Below are 14,723 nucleotides of genomic sequence, written 5' to 3' on the forward strand. Positions count from 1 at the left end.
AATTAGTTATATAGGTAGGGGTTCTCATCTCAATGCCAACAACTATAGCAGTGTGTGAAGCTTATCCCCTGTGGCTGTTGTGTGTATAGGTTATACCATTTTAAGGCCTGTTGACCCCTATCCATGAAATTACTTTAAAGACCCTATTAATGGCATCTGCCTCACATGCACCATGTAACACTATACAGCCCATACCAGTCATCTGTACAGTTGTACATGGGATATCCACATGTTTGCAAACTATATGTTGTCTGTGCCCCCTGACAATGGGCATTCATGTGATATCATTGCCAATCATTCTTTTTGTAGTTCTGTCTGCCACAATCCATCTCTATCACTGCTACTGTCCAGCCCACAACAAAGGGTGACAAATCCTACTATGTGATGGGCCTAGTAGCAAAATGGTAATTGTGGCCAAGACCAAGGCTATTGGAGTGAGCTATACAATGTCACCAAGTGCATATGCATGTACTGTAAGAGCTGACTTACTGCTATACAGACCACACACACTGACAAGGTGCAACAATATGTGATGATAACCAATGAGGGGATAGGACTATACACTATCACTGTAGTACATACACAGTTTAGACTCACAGGGATTCATTTCAGACAACATTGCAGGACAGTCTGCAGTACATACAGGAAACATGTAAAGTACTAGGTGCATAGCCTCATAAGATGATACCAGGCTATTGGCCCTTATGCCCTCATAAGCCTGGCCAAGACATTCGCCCATGCCCCATCCAAGCCAGCACCTTTTTCCCCTGTCCATCTGGGACACATGCAGGATCCCAGGGGTGTCTCATCCTTTCCCCATGCAGTCATCCAGCTTCCTCTTCCAGAGAGCTATACATGTACACTGCTAGACATGGGGAGGGAGTGTATTTTACAAACAGTGTATTGTGTGGGATACCACACTATCCCGCCAGCAAGTACTATACATGTCACAGACCAGGTGAGGGTCTTGCATGCATGATGCATGAGTGCAATTTGTCTTACAGATATGCAGAAATGCCATCAAGACTGGTTTGGACATGGGCTTGTATGCCATTTACAGGTCACCTATGATCAGTCTGTATGAGACTTGAGTGCAGGGACAAGGCTTTCAGCCTACCTGTATAGGATAGGAGTTACAGACCCTGAAATTGCCTGGTCAGGAACCTTTGTGGTCTCTGCAACTGCTGCATTTGCTTGGCATGGTACATCCCAAAGGGGCCATTGCACTTGGTAATGTGTCTGATAAGGATGGAGTACAGAAATGTTGTGGCCTCTTGGTTTCTGGATGACACACCCATATTTGTGAGTGGGCCATGTAGACAGCCTTCCATACAATGATGCCCACATGGTGGGAAACTGTCAGGTTGCTACCAACCTTGGTGCACAAGTCACCTCACACCTTATTGCATGCTCAGTGCATTATTACTGTCATACTTAGTGTGGATGACATCTGCCACAACAGGGAGAATGATGCCTCTCCTGGCATTAATTCTGTGGTAAAGCATCTTGCACCAGTCATTAATTGGGTGAGTGCCTCTTGGGAGATGCTCACATCAGTAGGGGAATGTAATACAGTGGCCAGCTTGCAAGCATCTGTACACCTGGTCAGTCACAGACCACTGTTTTTGTCCTGTACCTCAGATACATATATCTCAAACAGTAGAGGCACCCAGACCGATCCTTGGGGTACACCACTTTGAATGACTACTACTAGAGGTGGGTTCCACTATTTTGACCGTGTGGGTACTATCATTGGGCCAGTTAGCTACACATCTGGTAAATACAGGTTGGTGCCTAGCTGTGTAGGCGTATGTATCCTGGCTGCCTGGGGATTATTGTGAGAGAACTGGGATAGGTGAAGGTAGGCATTGTTCACCATCTGCCCCTCGTCCTTGTGTGTGTTGACCACTTCAAAGAGGTTGACCAGGTTTAACAGGCCTGATCTCCCTTTGACAATAACATGGTGTGTGGGCCCAGGCATTTTGATATTGCCGATGTCCCTGTTCATAATGTCCTTGATACTGCCTCCCATGCCCTTGCACAGCAGGCTAGTTAGGCTGATGTGCATATGATTGCCTGGGTCAGTGGATTGCTCCACCTTTGTGTATAGGGATGACAGTTGCTGTCCTCTGTGCAGATGGGATGACACTGACGCTCAGGCTGTGTTTGACAACAGCGTGGAATGGATCTGAGAGCCCATGCCTGTGTTCATGTAGGATACAGCCAGGGATGGTATCAGGCCTATGGAGATCACTGTGCATTGCCTTTGAGAGGGCATTACGGAAATAAAAAAAATGATAAGGGGTGATAGGATCATATGCTTGTGGGAAGTGTAAGGTTTGTAAAAATATTAAGAATATTTCAGGTAGTTTCATCAATGGATGAAGATTTGTTAGCAAAAGTAGGTTTACGTGTAATTCATGTGGAGTAGTATGTATATATAATAGGTTGTGGCTATGAGGTCACAAAATGGTATATAGGTCAAACTAAGAGAGCAGTCAAAGTCAGAATATTGGAACATTTAGGCGATAATTCGCAACAGGAATTACAGAAGCCCAATGAGTAAGCATTTTTGTAGGATACATGGGGGTGATGTTAGTAAATTTTTCTTTAATATTCTTGCCAGTCCATTTGGGTGTGAAACAGGGTGAGCTGAAACAACAGTTAAATGTACTTGAAAGCAAGTTGATTTTGAATTATGGCACTTTAACCCCTAGGGGGCTCAATTTGGAAATGAACTTGGTTTAATGTTTTGTGCTTTTGGATTTTTACAATTATGAAAAATATTTTATATATAAGAAACATATTTAAATTAGTGAATAGGTGTTTAATATTTGTTCAAATTTGTTTATACATTTGGAAGATTATTATACGGTTTAGAATGTATAATGTTAGTAATGTATTGTTGAATGCAGCTATGTGCTTTGAATGCAGTAATGCATTTTGTATGGAATAATGCACTTTAAATGCAGTCATGCATTTTAAATATAGTAATGCATTTTAAATATAGTAATGCACTTTAAATGGTAATAGTTTAATTTAATTATTTAATTAGTTAATTGATGGGGTTTCACCTGATGCATAAAAAGTGGATGAACTTTATGCAATGTATCCTTGAAGGCGAAAGGCCTAGGTACCAGATGCATTTTTGGTACTAGTAAAGATTCTTCAACAACTACTGCTGTTTGTTTTTTTTTTATTTGTCATTTTTTGTTCAGTGTTTTTTCACTAGGAGAGGGCAATACGAACCTGATTCCTGATGATGAGGTGAGGGAGCAGGTGCTGTGCATGCACATGTGTACCAATGGGGGGGTCAGGGGGGGTGATGTTTACACTTCACCTGTCTGCAGCCAGTTAACTATATCTATGCCATATGTGTATGTTGTGTTATTGACCACCACTACAGAGCAGATGTGTGTTGCCTCTGGAATTGCAGACATGTGTGGATCGCCTAGTGATTGGCCTTGATGGATGTGTCCAATTTGCACTCAAAGACAGCCTTAAGGTAAATCACCTGTGACCTTATTTGCTTGTGCAGTCCAAGGTGACATTGCTTCCAATGAGGCACATGTTCCTCCTTGGCCCGTCCAGCATTTATTTCCACCTATTATGGTATTTCTGTAATGCTGCTGTCCACCACGGACATTTACCCTACCTTGAGGGAGATGATGATGTTCTGTCAGGTATTGCTGATTCCATACAGCTATGTAGGTGCCCACATAGTGTTGTGGTATGGGCATGGACACTGCTGCTAGTTCCAACAAATGGGACATTGGCTGTACAGCTATTTCTACCTCCTTTGAGGGGAGTTATAGTAATTTGTGGTGGTCAGATATTACCAAGGAGGATGGCACTGTAGGAGTGCTACAGCAGCTACACATGTTGGTTAAGACCAGGTACAGGATATTTCCACCTGTTGTAGGAGTGTTGACCAGCTGATCCACTGCATTGCCATTGGCAAAGCCGAGGAATCTATGTGTGTTCATGTTCAGGTGGCATAGGTCATGCACACTATGGTTGGATATTTAAAGTCACCCAGGAGCAGGGTAGACGACTGAATCCTGACAGATTCCAGCAGGTCTCAATAGGTCTGGTGGGTGTCCATAGTCATGGTGGGAGGCCTGTAGCTAGCTGTGATCTGAGTAGGTGTTTCATCAGCTGATAACTGCACTCGGGATACTGTTTGGCCAGCCTGGAGGTGTGTATGTGTATGCTAATGTTCAGGCCTCATTTGGGGTCTAAACGTATGATGGGATGAGTGACCTGGCAAGGTTGGTGTGCTCTCCACAGCTACAGAGCAGGTGTCAGTGACTGCACAGATGTCAGCATCCTACAGGACAAGGTACGCTTACACTGACATAGGTTTCATAGTAAGACATCTAGCTCCTGTTAGAGCAAGACATCTGCACAAAGGCACACAGCAGTGGTGGGCAAAGGCCAGTACATAGTGCCACTTTATGAATCTAGCTGAAACACACTTAGTTGCCAGCAAAGACGGTGTTGCATTCACAGGTCTACTCTGCAGGATAAGACATCTGACAATCAAATGTATGATAATATGTTATGACTTCAGTCTTTAATGGGTTGCCAGTGATGTGCCAGACAATACACAACTGTATGAGGCATTGACTAAAAATATGAGGCAGACATGTGGTCAGTCTGCAAAACTCTGGACAGTTGTTAGGTATGGGCTCAGTATATCACATACAGATCAACACACACATCTACACTTGTTGTGTATTATGCACATACCCTATACAAGTCTCTTATATTTGTAAGACAAGCATATGTATCAGAGTAGCATTCACAGATGACATATGAATAATTACAACATTCCAGGTAGCTGGCCTAGCAGTGACACACTCAGTACTGGCCAACAGACTCTCCAGTGGTAGTCATACATGAGCTGGCCTTTGCTGGGGTGACTCAGGGGCCAGAGATATGCTCTATGTCAGTGTAGACAGGGCAACGGTAATGGCCATAAGTGCCGAACAGCATCATGTGAGTAAAGCAGGTCTTGTTGCGGCCTAGTGTTTAATGTCCAATTTGACATTATTGCATCCCCTTCTGCATTCCATTACAAGCCTACATGATTGACAGACCTGTTATAGTGCTGAAATGTTTCCTCACAACAATGCAAATGGTTAGGTTTATGTAGTCGCAGTCTGTCTTTGTGTAGATGGGTTGAGACCTGTGTTGCATAGGCAGCAGCTTGCCTTTTGTAGGTATTGCTCATGAGCAGGTGATGGCCTGTGCACCAATCAGTGTCTCACACTTGATACTTGCATCCAGAGCAGCTGTGTTGTCTTTCCATTAGCCAATGCCATAGCAAGACAGTGCTATAATTATGTCCTTCATGTGGGCCTTGCCCCTTTTCCTTGCCTGTGTAGAGAACATTATGGAGGTGTGGAGGCTACAGCTTCACAGACAGTAGGTGGGAATACCTCTCAAAACAGGACATGAGACTGCACAACAACATGGGGGACAAAGCTCCAGAATTAGGTACAGATTGTAAGTAAGTAGTGCTGTTATACACATAGAAGGTTGCTAGATTAACAGGGTTCGTCTGGACATGCATTTTCTGCGTCACCTGATGTCTAACATGATATGTCTCTGACATACCTCTCAACTGTCGTGATGTCCAGAGACTGCCCAGAGGTTTGCCTGTTATGTTTGGCCTGTTCCTCAGACAATGTCTGTTTTTGTGAAATCAGTAGGATAATATGAGGATTGTAGTCAGTAAATGTTGACATCCATTGGTGTTTCAGACATCATATCCTTCAGGGATGTTATGTTACAACAAAGCCTGTAACACCAGCAACTGTTTCAGTTTGTAACACCATTATGTGAGATATGACCTCTTTCTGGCCCCCTGCCCCCCAAGTATGTCATGCTTTGTCCAGATGTCTTACAGTAAGAGGTTCAGAGGTATGGTATATTATTATTTAGTGACTGCACTCCAGGTATCATCTCAGTGACTTAGCAGACTCCTGTAAATGGTATACGGCAGTGGCCATGAATATGGTCCCACACCCTGGACATTCTGTGGAAATCTGTACAGTTGAGAGTTATGTATGTCTGGCCATTGTTAATAGACTGCCAAGAATGTGTAGCAGTGTTGTGTGTAAATGTTTGCTGGACTGAGTAGGGATAGTAGCAGATGGGAGTGTCATAGATCCTTTTTCGATCTGACTGTGCATGCTTCTACAGTTGCTGGTGGTCTATGATGTGTATATGTTTCTAGGGGCAGACTGGGAAATGTCCTGTAACACCTCATGATTCCCAGTAGACTGTGATTTGGGCCAGTATATGTGAGTGTAATGTGTGACTGGCAATCAGGATACATTTGTTCAAACAGTCATTCTACTCTAGGGTTCATTTGGGGTACTGGTATGTTGCTGTGACTGTGGTGCAAATGGTTTTGGTTGGACATTTTTGCATTAATGTCTGCTATTCTCTACAGTTCTATCCCTGTAGTGCATGATATATTTGGATATACATGGGTAATTCCCCAGAGCTGATTTGGGGTAATGTTGTGTTGGTCTTACTGTGGTTCAGAAGGTGCTGGGTGACATGGGTGGCAGCTGTCATGGGTTTTTCTATTCTGTTACATAACTATGGTCATACCTCTCCACTGTCCAGATGTCTAGACACTGTCCAGATGAGTGGCTCATATGTTTGGTCTGTTGCCTTTAACAGTATGGGTTTCTGACAAACCACTGGGATGATGTGAGCATTGACATTGGTAAATAATAACATTCATTTGTGTTTCAGACCTGGAATCTATCTGGAATTATATGTTAAAGCAAACCATGCCACTCTAGCATACTTCTATGAGTATTTCGAAGATGTCACTATTGTTTGCCCTCTATCCCCCACTTTTTTGGGCTTTTTGCAGATGTCTTGCAGTAAGAGGTTGGTCATATATATATATATATATATATATATATATATATATATATATAGAGAGAGAGAGAGAGAGTGCTATATATATATATATATATATATATATATATATATATATATATATATATATATATATATATATTGGTATGTACATATACATATATATGTATGTTAAATGACTGTCGGGCATGATATGTTTGTTAAAACATTGCAAATTCCTGCAGCTCAGATTGTGTAGAGGTATGTTGCTGTGATTGTAGTGCACAGGGTCCTGGGTTCCAGACTTGGAAATGATTACTTTTTTCATTACTGTTAAATGACCAGAATGCATGATATGTTTGTAAAAGCATTACAGATTCCCGCAGCTCAGATGGTTTAGTGGCACGTTACTGTGATTTGAAGTGCACAGTGTCCTGGGTTCAAGACTTGGCAGGGCTGATTATTTTGTTGCTGGGCAGAACAAGGGCTGATGGAGACAGAGTGATTAAGGCACTTTTAAGCAGTTATAAGCAGTTTTGCATGGTTTTGCTTGCAGCTAAGTGATGCTAATAGATGGTTAAACCCCCTTAGCTTCACTTAGCACCACTTACTCCCGCTTAAGCCCATGCTCATTTTAATTAAAGAAAAGAAAAAAGGTGATAGGAAAGTGGTGAAAGGGGGGGAAACAGGGGGTAAAACATTAGGAAAACCAGCTAGGGATGTGCAGGACAGGTGTAGGAAAGGACCAAAGCTTTACATTTCTTCTGTAGCAACAGCTGTGAATAATGTGTGGAATTTGAAATTTACAGCCTTACACCCCACTAGGAGGGGTGTTGGTGACAGACATTTGCAAAATAATCTGTGAGTAGATTGACTAGTTTCACTGTACATGGGGGTGAAATGTAGAGCTATGTAAGGAGCAATTTTTTTTGCAGGACAGATGCCCTTTTTTTTAAGGTGAGAGTGGGATGTTGGTGAAGGGCTGTAGGTATGTTTGCGGAGGTAGGTTGGGTAGGATAGGTTGCATTTGCAGTCAGACAAGACAAACAAAACAGCAGACAGGGGCAGTCCCCACCCATAGGCAGTCACCACTGCACCTTCACGGCCCCAAAGGTGGCTTTGCTGGGGCTGGACAGGAGGGTCAGCCTGCCCCTCAATGTGAACCAGGCAGCCCTCCATCTGGCACAGACGGTCATCCAACTCTGTTTGGATGACGCTGTGCACCATACCCCAAAAATGCATGCAGGTGACAGGCTCCTGGCCCTGTCCACTGAGGCGGTTCCACCAAAAGGTGGTGCAGGACCAACGGACAAGAAAGTCCCAGTTTGGGTCCCAGACATGCTGGGGCCTGGTGCCACGCCCAGATGAGGCAGGACAGGTGGATCCACTGTCATGTGCCTTCTCAAATGTGCTATGGTTTTGAAGTTTTACAAAATATGTTGGCTAGTCATGAACAACACATTTCAAGATTAGTTATAACAGCATGCGTGGGTGTTCCAATTATCCCCATAAAACAGATTTGAAATGATTGCATAGCAAAAAGAACACATTCATAAATGGAACAACAGTATGCATTGTAACAGCTTCCCAGTAACATTGACAGCAACAGGCCACCAAGAATGGTATTTGAACAAGGTATGTTAACATGCAACCCAATCAAATATATGAACAATAATAGAACACAAATTCCAACATTAGGTTTGGAGAATAACATACCCATAGTATAAAATTATAGTATTGATCCAGATAAGAGGTGGGGGGAGAGACAAAAAGTCCATTAACAACTGTTTATGCTTCTATTTTCTACAACAGTACTGCTCAGTACTCTATGGGTCTGCCCTCACATTAGATCTACCCATGGCCCATAGCTTCTGTAGCACTTACATATCTATTAAACTGTCAGCCTGGAATGGTATGGGGCAAACTGTGACAACACTGGGTACATGACTAGAGGAGACTCGTACATGTCAGGGTTACATATCTGGCACAGAAGGGGTTCCCTGAACTGCTGTTATGTGAGTGTGCTACTGGCATACTTCTATTGAATTCCTATCTGTGTCCAGGGTTATTGGCAAAAGTGACCACTAGCCAGGACACTGTGACACTTGAAAGACATGTACTGGGAAGAGTGCATGTGTTATGTACTTATCCTGCTGTCATTTGCAGGCATGTGGTGGGACAGTTGAACAGTTGTACACAGTTTATTAGTATACCCTTCATACAACTACTACAAACATTTCCTTACCTGTAAAATCTGTGGAGAAAATATCTGTTAACACTACCTTACTGTTTTTACATTTATTCCTGATTCCTTGTGTGCAGATATGCACACACCTTAGTACCCCTCCCTGGATTTAAACTGTTTCTGGGTTTGCAAAATTAACAGCTAAGCTATTTCTCATCACTCTGAGCTACTGGGGAACTGCTGGTTCTTGTTTTACTTGTTTCTGTCTAATAGTCTCTAGGTTAGACAGCCTGAACTTGTAATCCTCTGATGCATGCATAACAGATAGTGTACTGTGCATTAATCCTTTGGATTACTACAATGTAGAAAGCTAAGGTTAACACAAGGCAATGCTGTATGAAACACACTTTGATACATTACACATTACTATTCAGGGTTCAGAGCTTAGTGCAGTATATATTTCACATTTCATTTATATCTTGTTTTACAGCTCCATTCTAAGTCTACAACAACATACCAGAGTAAATATAACAGTTTGTGTCACAGATGTTTATTACAGATCAATATCAGTCAGACAAACTTTTAGACCAGCTACACTACCCTGGTTGACAGATATCAATTACTACATAATTTAAAATAAAAATGATAATTTTAACACTGCTTTCCCATGTATAAATAAAGTGCCTGTTTTGATACTTGAACCGTGAACGCCTGCATACAAAGCACTCTAACCACTACACTATCTCAGCATGATGATTTCAGCTGTATAATTTTATTTATCTCCTATTGGGATGTTTCAGCAATACTAAACAGAGGGCAATAACGCACTCACCCACTCAGCTATGCTTAAACATACCTTACAATGGAAAAAGAAATTAATAAACCCATTTTATTTTCATGTATCTGTACTCCTTGTCAGTCACAGTAAGGGAAATTGTTAAGGGACGCAAGGGGACAAATTTTAATTATTGGTCTTACAAAGTTAGGAAGTGTGACTCTGGTTTTCTAGCAAATCATTAGCAAATCACTTGGGGTTTAGGTCAGAACATACTGACAGATTTTTGGATTTCAGACTTCATACCCTTCAGGAAATCCATGCTAATCCAAACCTTTTATTCTATCAACTTTCTGGGTTCATCAGGGCACTATTTAAAATGTGTCCCAATTTTTGTGCCTTTGTCCCCCCATTAGTTATGGCTTTGCACTGCTTTACTGCTCTAGGAGAGTGAGAGGTATGTGAGGCAGGCATCTGGGCAATCTGCAGAGACCTGTACAGTTGATGGCCATGGCCATACGGCACTTTTACAATGCAGGGGGTGTGTGACAGAACCTATCACACACACCCTGCATTGTTTCATGCTCACCTATCTATTTCAGTCTCCACGGACACTGAAATACTCAATTATATTTAATTTCAGTGTCCTTGGACACTGAAATGCTTTTCAAAAGTGCAGTAAGGCACTTTCTGAGTGCAGGGGGCGTGTAAGATGTGTGTGAACTACCTAAACATGTCCCTGCACTAAGTACTCTTCGTGTCCATTTAGCCTTAGCAGCAGCACGCCTTCATGAATATGCAAGACACGCTGCTATTAATGCTAATGCTAAACAGACATGGTTCACTATTCCTGCACAGAGTTTATTGAATCCCAGGGTTTGTGCATGTGTGTGTGTGTGTGTGTGTGTGTGTGTGTGTGTGTGTATATATATATATATATATATATATATATATATATATATATATATATATATATGGGTCTACTTCATAAGATCGACAGACCATTTGATCGACATTCATTTGGTCGACAGCTCATTTGGTCGACAACCAGTATTCAAGGCACTTAACAGGGATTTGTCCCCCTCCCCAATGTTGTGTGACCCTGGAGTTGATATATATAGTTGGGGGTGTGGGGGGGCAAAGCCCCCCACCTATTGCCATTGAAAACATGAAAATACAACAAAAACTACACATTTTAAATGCAAATAGGTGGGGGCTTTGCCCCCCAGACCCCCCAATGTGGGCCCCCCACACCACCCCTCACTATATATATATATATATATATATATATATATATATATATATATATATATATATATCAACCCCAGGGTCACATAAGATTGGGGAGGGGGGCAAATCCCAGGTTTTTGCCTTGAATACTGGTTGTCGACCAAATGAGCTGTCGACCAACTGAATGTTGATCAAATGGTCTGTCAATCTTATGAAGTAGACCCATATATATATATATATATATATATATATATATATATATTTACATGTATATGTATATATATATATATATATATATATATAAGTATGGGTCTACTTCAAAGCATCGAAAGACCACTTGCTCGAATCGCAGTTCATCAAGATGAAATCAGCAAAACTGTAAACCACAGAAAACTTTCACCAGGAAAGGAACCACTTGGTCACCAGGACAAAACAAATACAACAAAGTGAAAAAGAAATCACCAAAGTGGGGTGCTTCATCCCCCACACTCTCTGATGTAGGGGGCTTTGCCCCCACACCCCCAACTAAATATATCAACTCTAACATCATACCATAGTGGGGAAAAGGGCAAATACCTCCATGGTGGTCATATAGTTCCTTTCCCAGGCATCATTTTCGATGATGTGGATATTCGCTGATTTTGTCTCAATGAACTGCAATTCAAGTATGTAGTCTTTCGATTTTTGAAGCAGACCCATACACACACACACACACACACACACACACACACACACACACACACACACACACACACACACACACACTCACTCACACATATATGTATAAAATCATTAAGTATATATATATATATATATATATATATATATATATATAGTTAATAATGGTGTTCAGAAGGGATATGTTTTAAATATACAGACTGAGCATCCTGTTATATTTACAACTTTGCACTGTATAGCTATTATAGCTAAAGTTTCATTGTAATAATTTAGTGTGTGTGTATATACATATATATATATATATATATATATATATATATATATATATATATATATATATATACATATATATACATATATATATATATATATATATATATATATATAGTCAGCATAGATAAAATATAGTGAACTGTATAGAATCTTCTCAGCTCCCTTACCATCATGTGCAGCCAAGCAGTATAATTAGTACAGGGTTAACAATTCATAGTCTTCTGAAAGTATATCCATTGAATTTTTTTAATAAAAAAAATAAGTAGCTGAAATCTTGTTGTCTACTGGTGTTTTCTGCAGAAAATAAATAAATAAATACAAACTTTGTTACAATGGACTTTCTCATGAGTCCTTTTACAAATCTTACCAAATCAGAATGTATTGTAATAGTTATTAAGGAGTTATTGGCCATTACTTTATTAAAGATCTGTACTAAAGTCACTTAACAGTAGTACTGAATCTTATAGGAGGACTTTTGATGCTTGGTTAAAAGAATGATCTTCATTTTGCCATTTCTAAGATGGGCTATTTATGACGGTATACATTGTATAGTTGAGTTAGTCGTGGAATAAATTCATTTTTAAGGCTTTTCATAATGCAATACCAGGCCCTCATGCACTGAAGCTATTAATACTTTGACCAATACTTGAAAATAGTTTAAAGATCCAAATTGCATTTCATAAATTCCAGTGATGTATCACCTTTCATTATTTTAGATCTAATGGGAATCAATGACAGTTTCTCAGTCTTTGCAAAAGAACACTTAAAAGGCAATAGCCAAGAAATGGGAGTAAATTAATTTTGAAGGCTTTGAAAAAGCGTGTCACTAGGCCCTCATTTTTCGCATAACTTTACCATTTCTGAAAGTTGGTTTATCCAAACTGCACATCACAAATCCCAGGTTATTTCTCTTTTCCTTGATACAGATCTGTTGGGAATTAATCAATGGCAGTCCATCAGCCTTTGCAAAAGAACACTTAGAAGCCAATAACCAAGAAATTATCTCAAGACTACATTATTTAATGTCAGTGGTACTGAATATAATATCATAAGAACCTACTATAGACTACCAGTGTTCCTTATCACATAAGGATTACATGACTGAATTCCAGAATGTAAAAGTCAAGAAAGCATGATACTTTGACTGAGTAAACTAATCAACATCAAATAATTATGTTTAAATATTAACTGACTATGTGAAGTGGAAACATTTAAAGCAAATAACACAAAATACTGCTAAGGATGAATGCACATTAGATGTTATGTTGATTTAGGATCTTTCTGTTCCACACCCATGGTTGTATTTTTTATAATTAAACAAAGATTATAATCTTTAATCTAAGAGAAAAATCATATTCATTCATAAATAAATCATTCTTCCTGCACTTTGCCGAAGGACTCTGTGATAAAATAAATTATGTAATTATGAAACCATGAAAGGAGAGGATCATGATCTGCTAACTATCAGGTACCAGGGTTCATCACATCACACATGTACTCAAGTTCATGCACCACAATATACATGATATGGTCATTGCAATAGGCGTAAATTACTTTAGATGTACCTCCCTGGACATAATGGAACTCTCAGAATATGTATCTGAGACAAATAGCCTTGAGATGTATTCTGCATCACCAAGAATCATGCCAGAATTAATATATCTATCTATCTATATATATATATATATATATATATATATATATATATATATATATATATATATATATCATCGTGGTAGGAGATGGTACACATTCCTAACTGCTTTGCCAGGACTGGCCTGCACCTCTTCCCACAAGTCTTCCTTATATTGGCCAAAGCCTTGTCCACCTTGGGTAAAAGAATGGGAAGACACAAAGAACTTATTTGGACTGCAGATTAGAGACTGCCTTCCCCATCAAGGACTGATGTCAGAGTATAGGCAGAGAGAAAGAATGGAGGGGGGGTCCTAAACAAAAGACCAATACTGGTAGAAGTTTTAGTTGAGTCTAGAACAGAAGCTGCCGTTAAGAAAGGAATAATTGGTAGAATATATAAAATATTGCATGATAACTGTAAGAATCAATCGGAGGAGGTTAGAAAGGATTGGAAAGAGAGATTAGATAAGTGATTCACAAAGAAACATTGGGGGGATATATGTATGTCTCCTAAATATGCAACAAAGTCTCGAAGATTTAGGATTTTTGCTTGGAAGTGTTTACATAAGTATTTTTATACACCAAGTAGGCTCCAAAGAATTTTTCCTCATGTAGACAGCAAATGTTGCAGGTGTAATGGGGAAGAAAGAGGTAATTGAGAACATATTGTCTGGGAGTGTAATGAGGTGGCAGACTTTAAAGATTCCCTGCAGACTGCTCTGTTGTAGATGCTGGGTAAACAAATTGGTGTAACTAAGGAAATGATTTTTTCGAGTTATGATACAGAACGATAATTGTCTAGACATAGTAAGGCCTTGCTGATTCTAATTATGATGGCTGCCAAAAATGCAATTAGTCGAGAATGGAAATCAAAGTCTAAATCAACTTCACTAGAAATAGTGAAGATAATAACACAGATAAAACAACTGGAAATGGGATCTTTAGGAAAGGGCAGGAGCAAATTACATAGAAAAAAATGGGAAGTGTGGGAACAATACATGCAGAGGAGGAACAACATTTAAAAGAAGGCAGAAACTGAATGAGCTATGTAAGAGTTGACTG

Source organism: Protopterus annectens, chromosome 3.part1 (genome assembly GCF_019279795.1).
Source record: "Protopterus annectens isolate FY-2018-M chromosome 3.part1, PAN1.0, whole genome shotgun sequence".
Classification (NCBI taxonomy): domain Eukaryota; kingdom Metazoa; phylum Chordata; order Ceratodontiformes; family Protopteridae; genus Protopterus; species Protopterus annectens.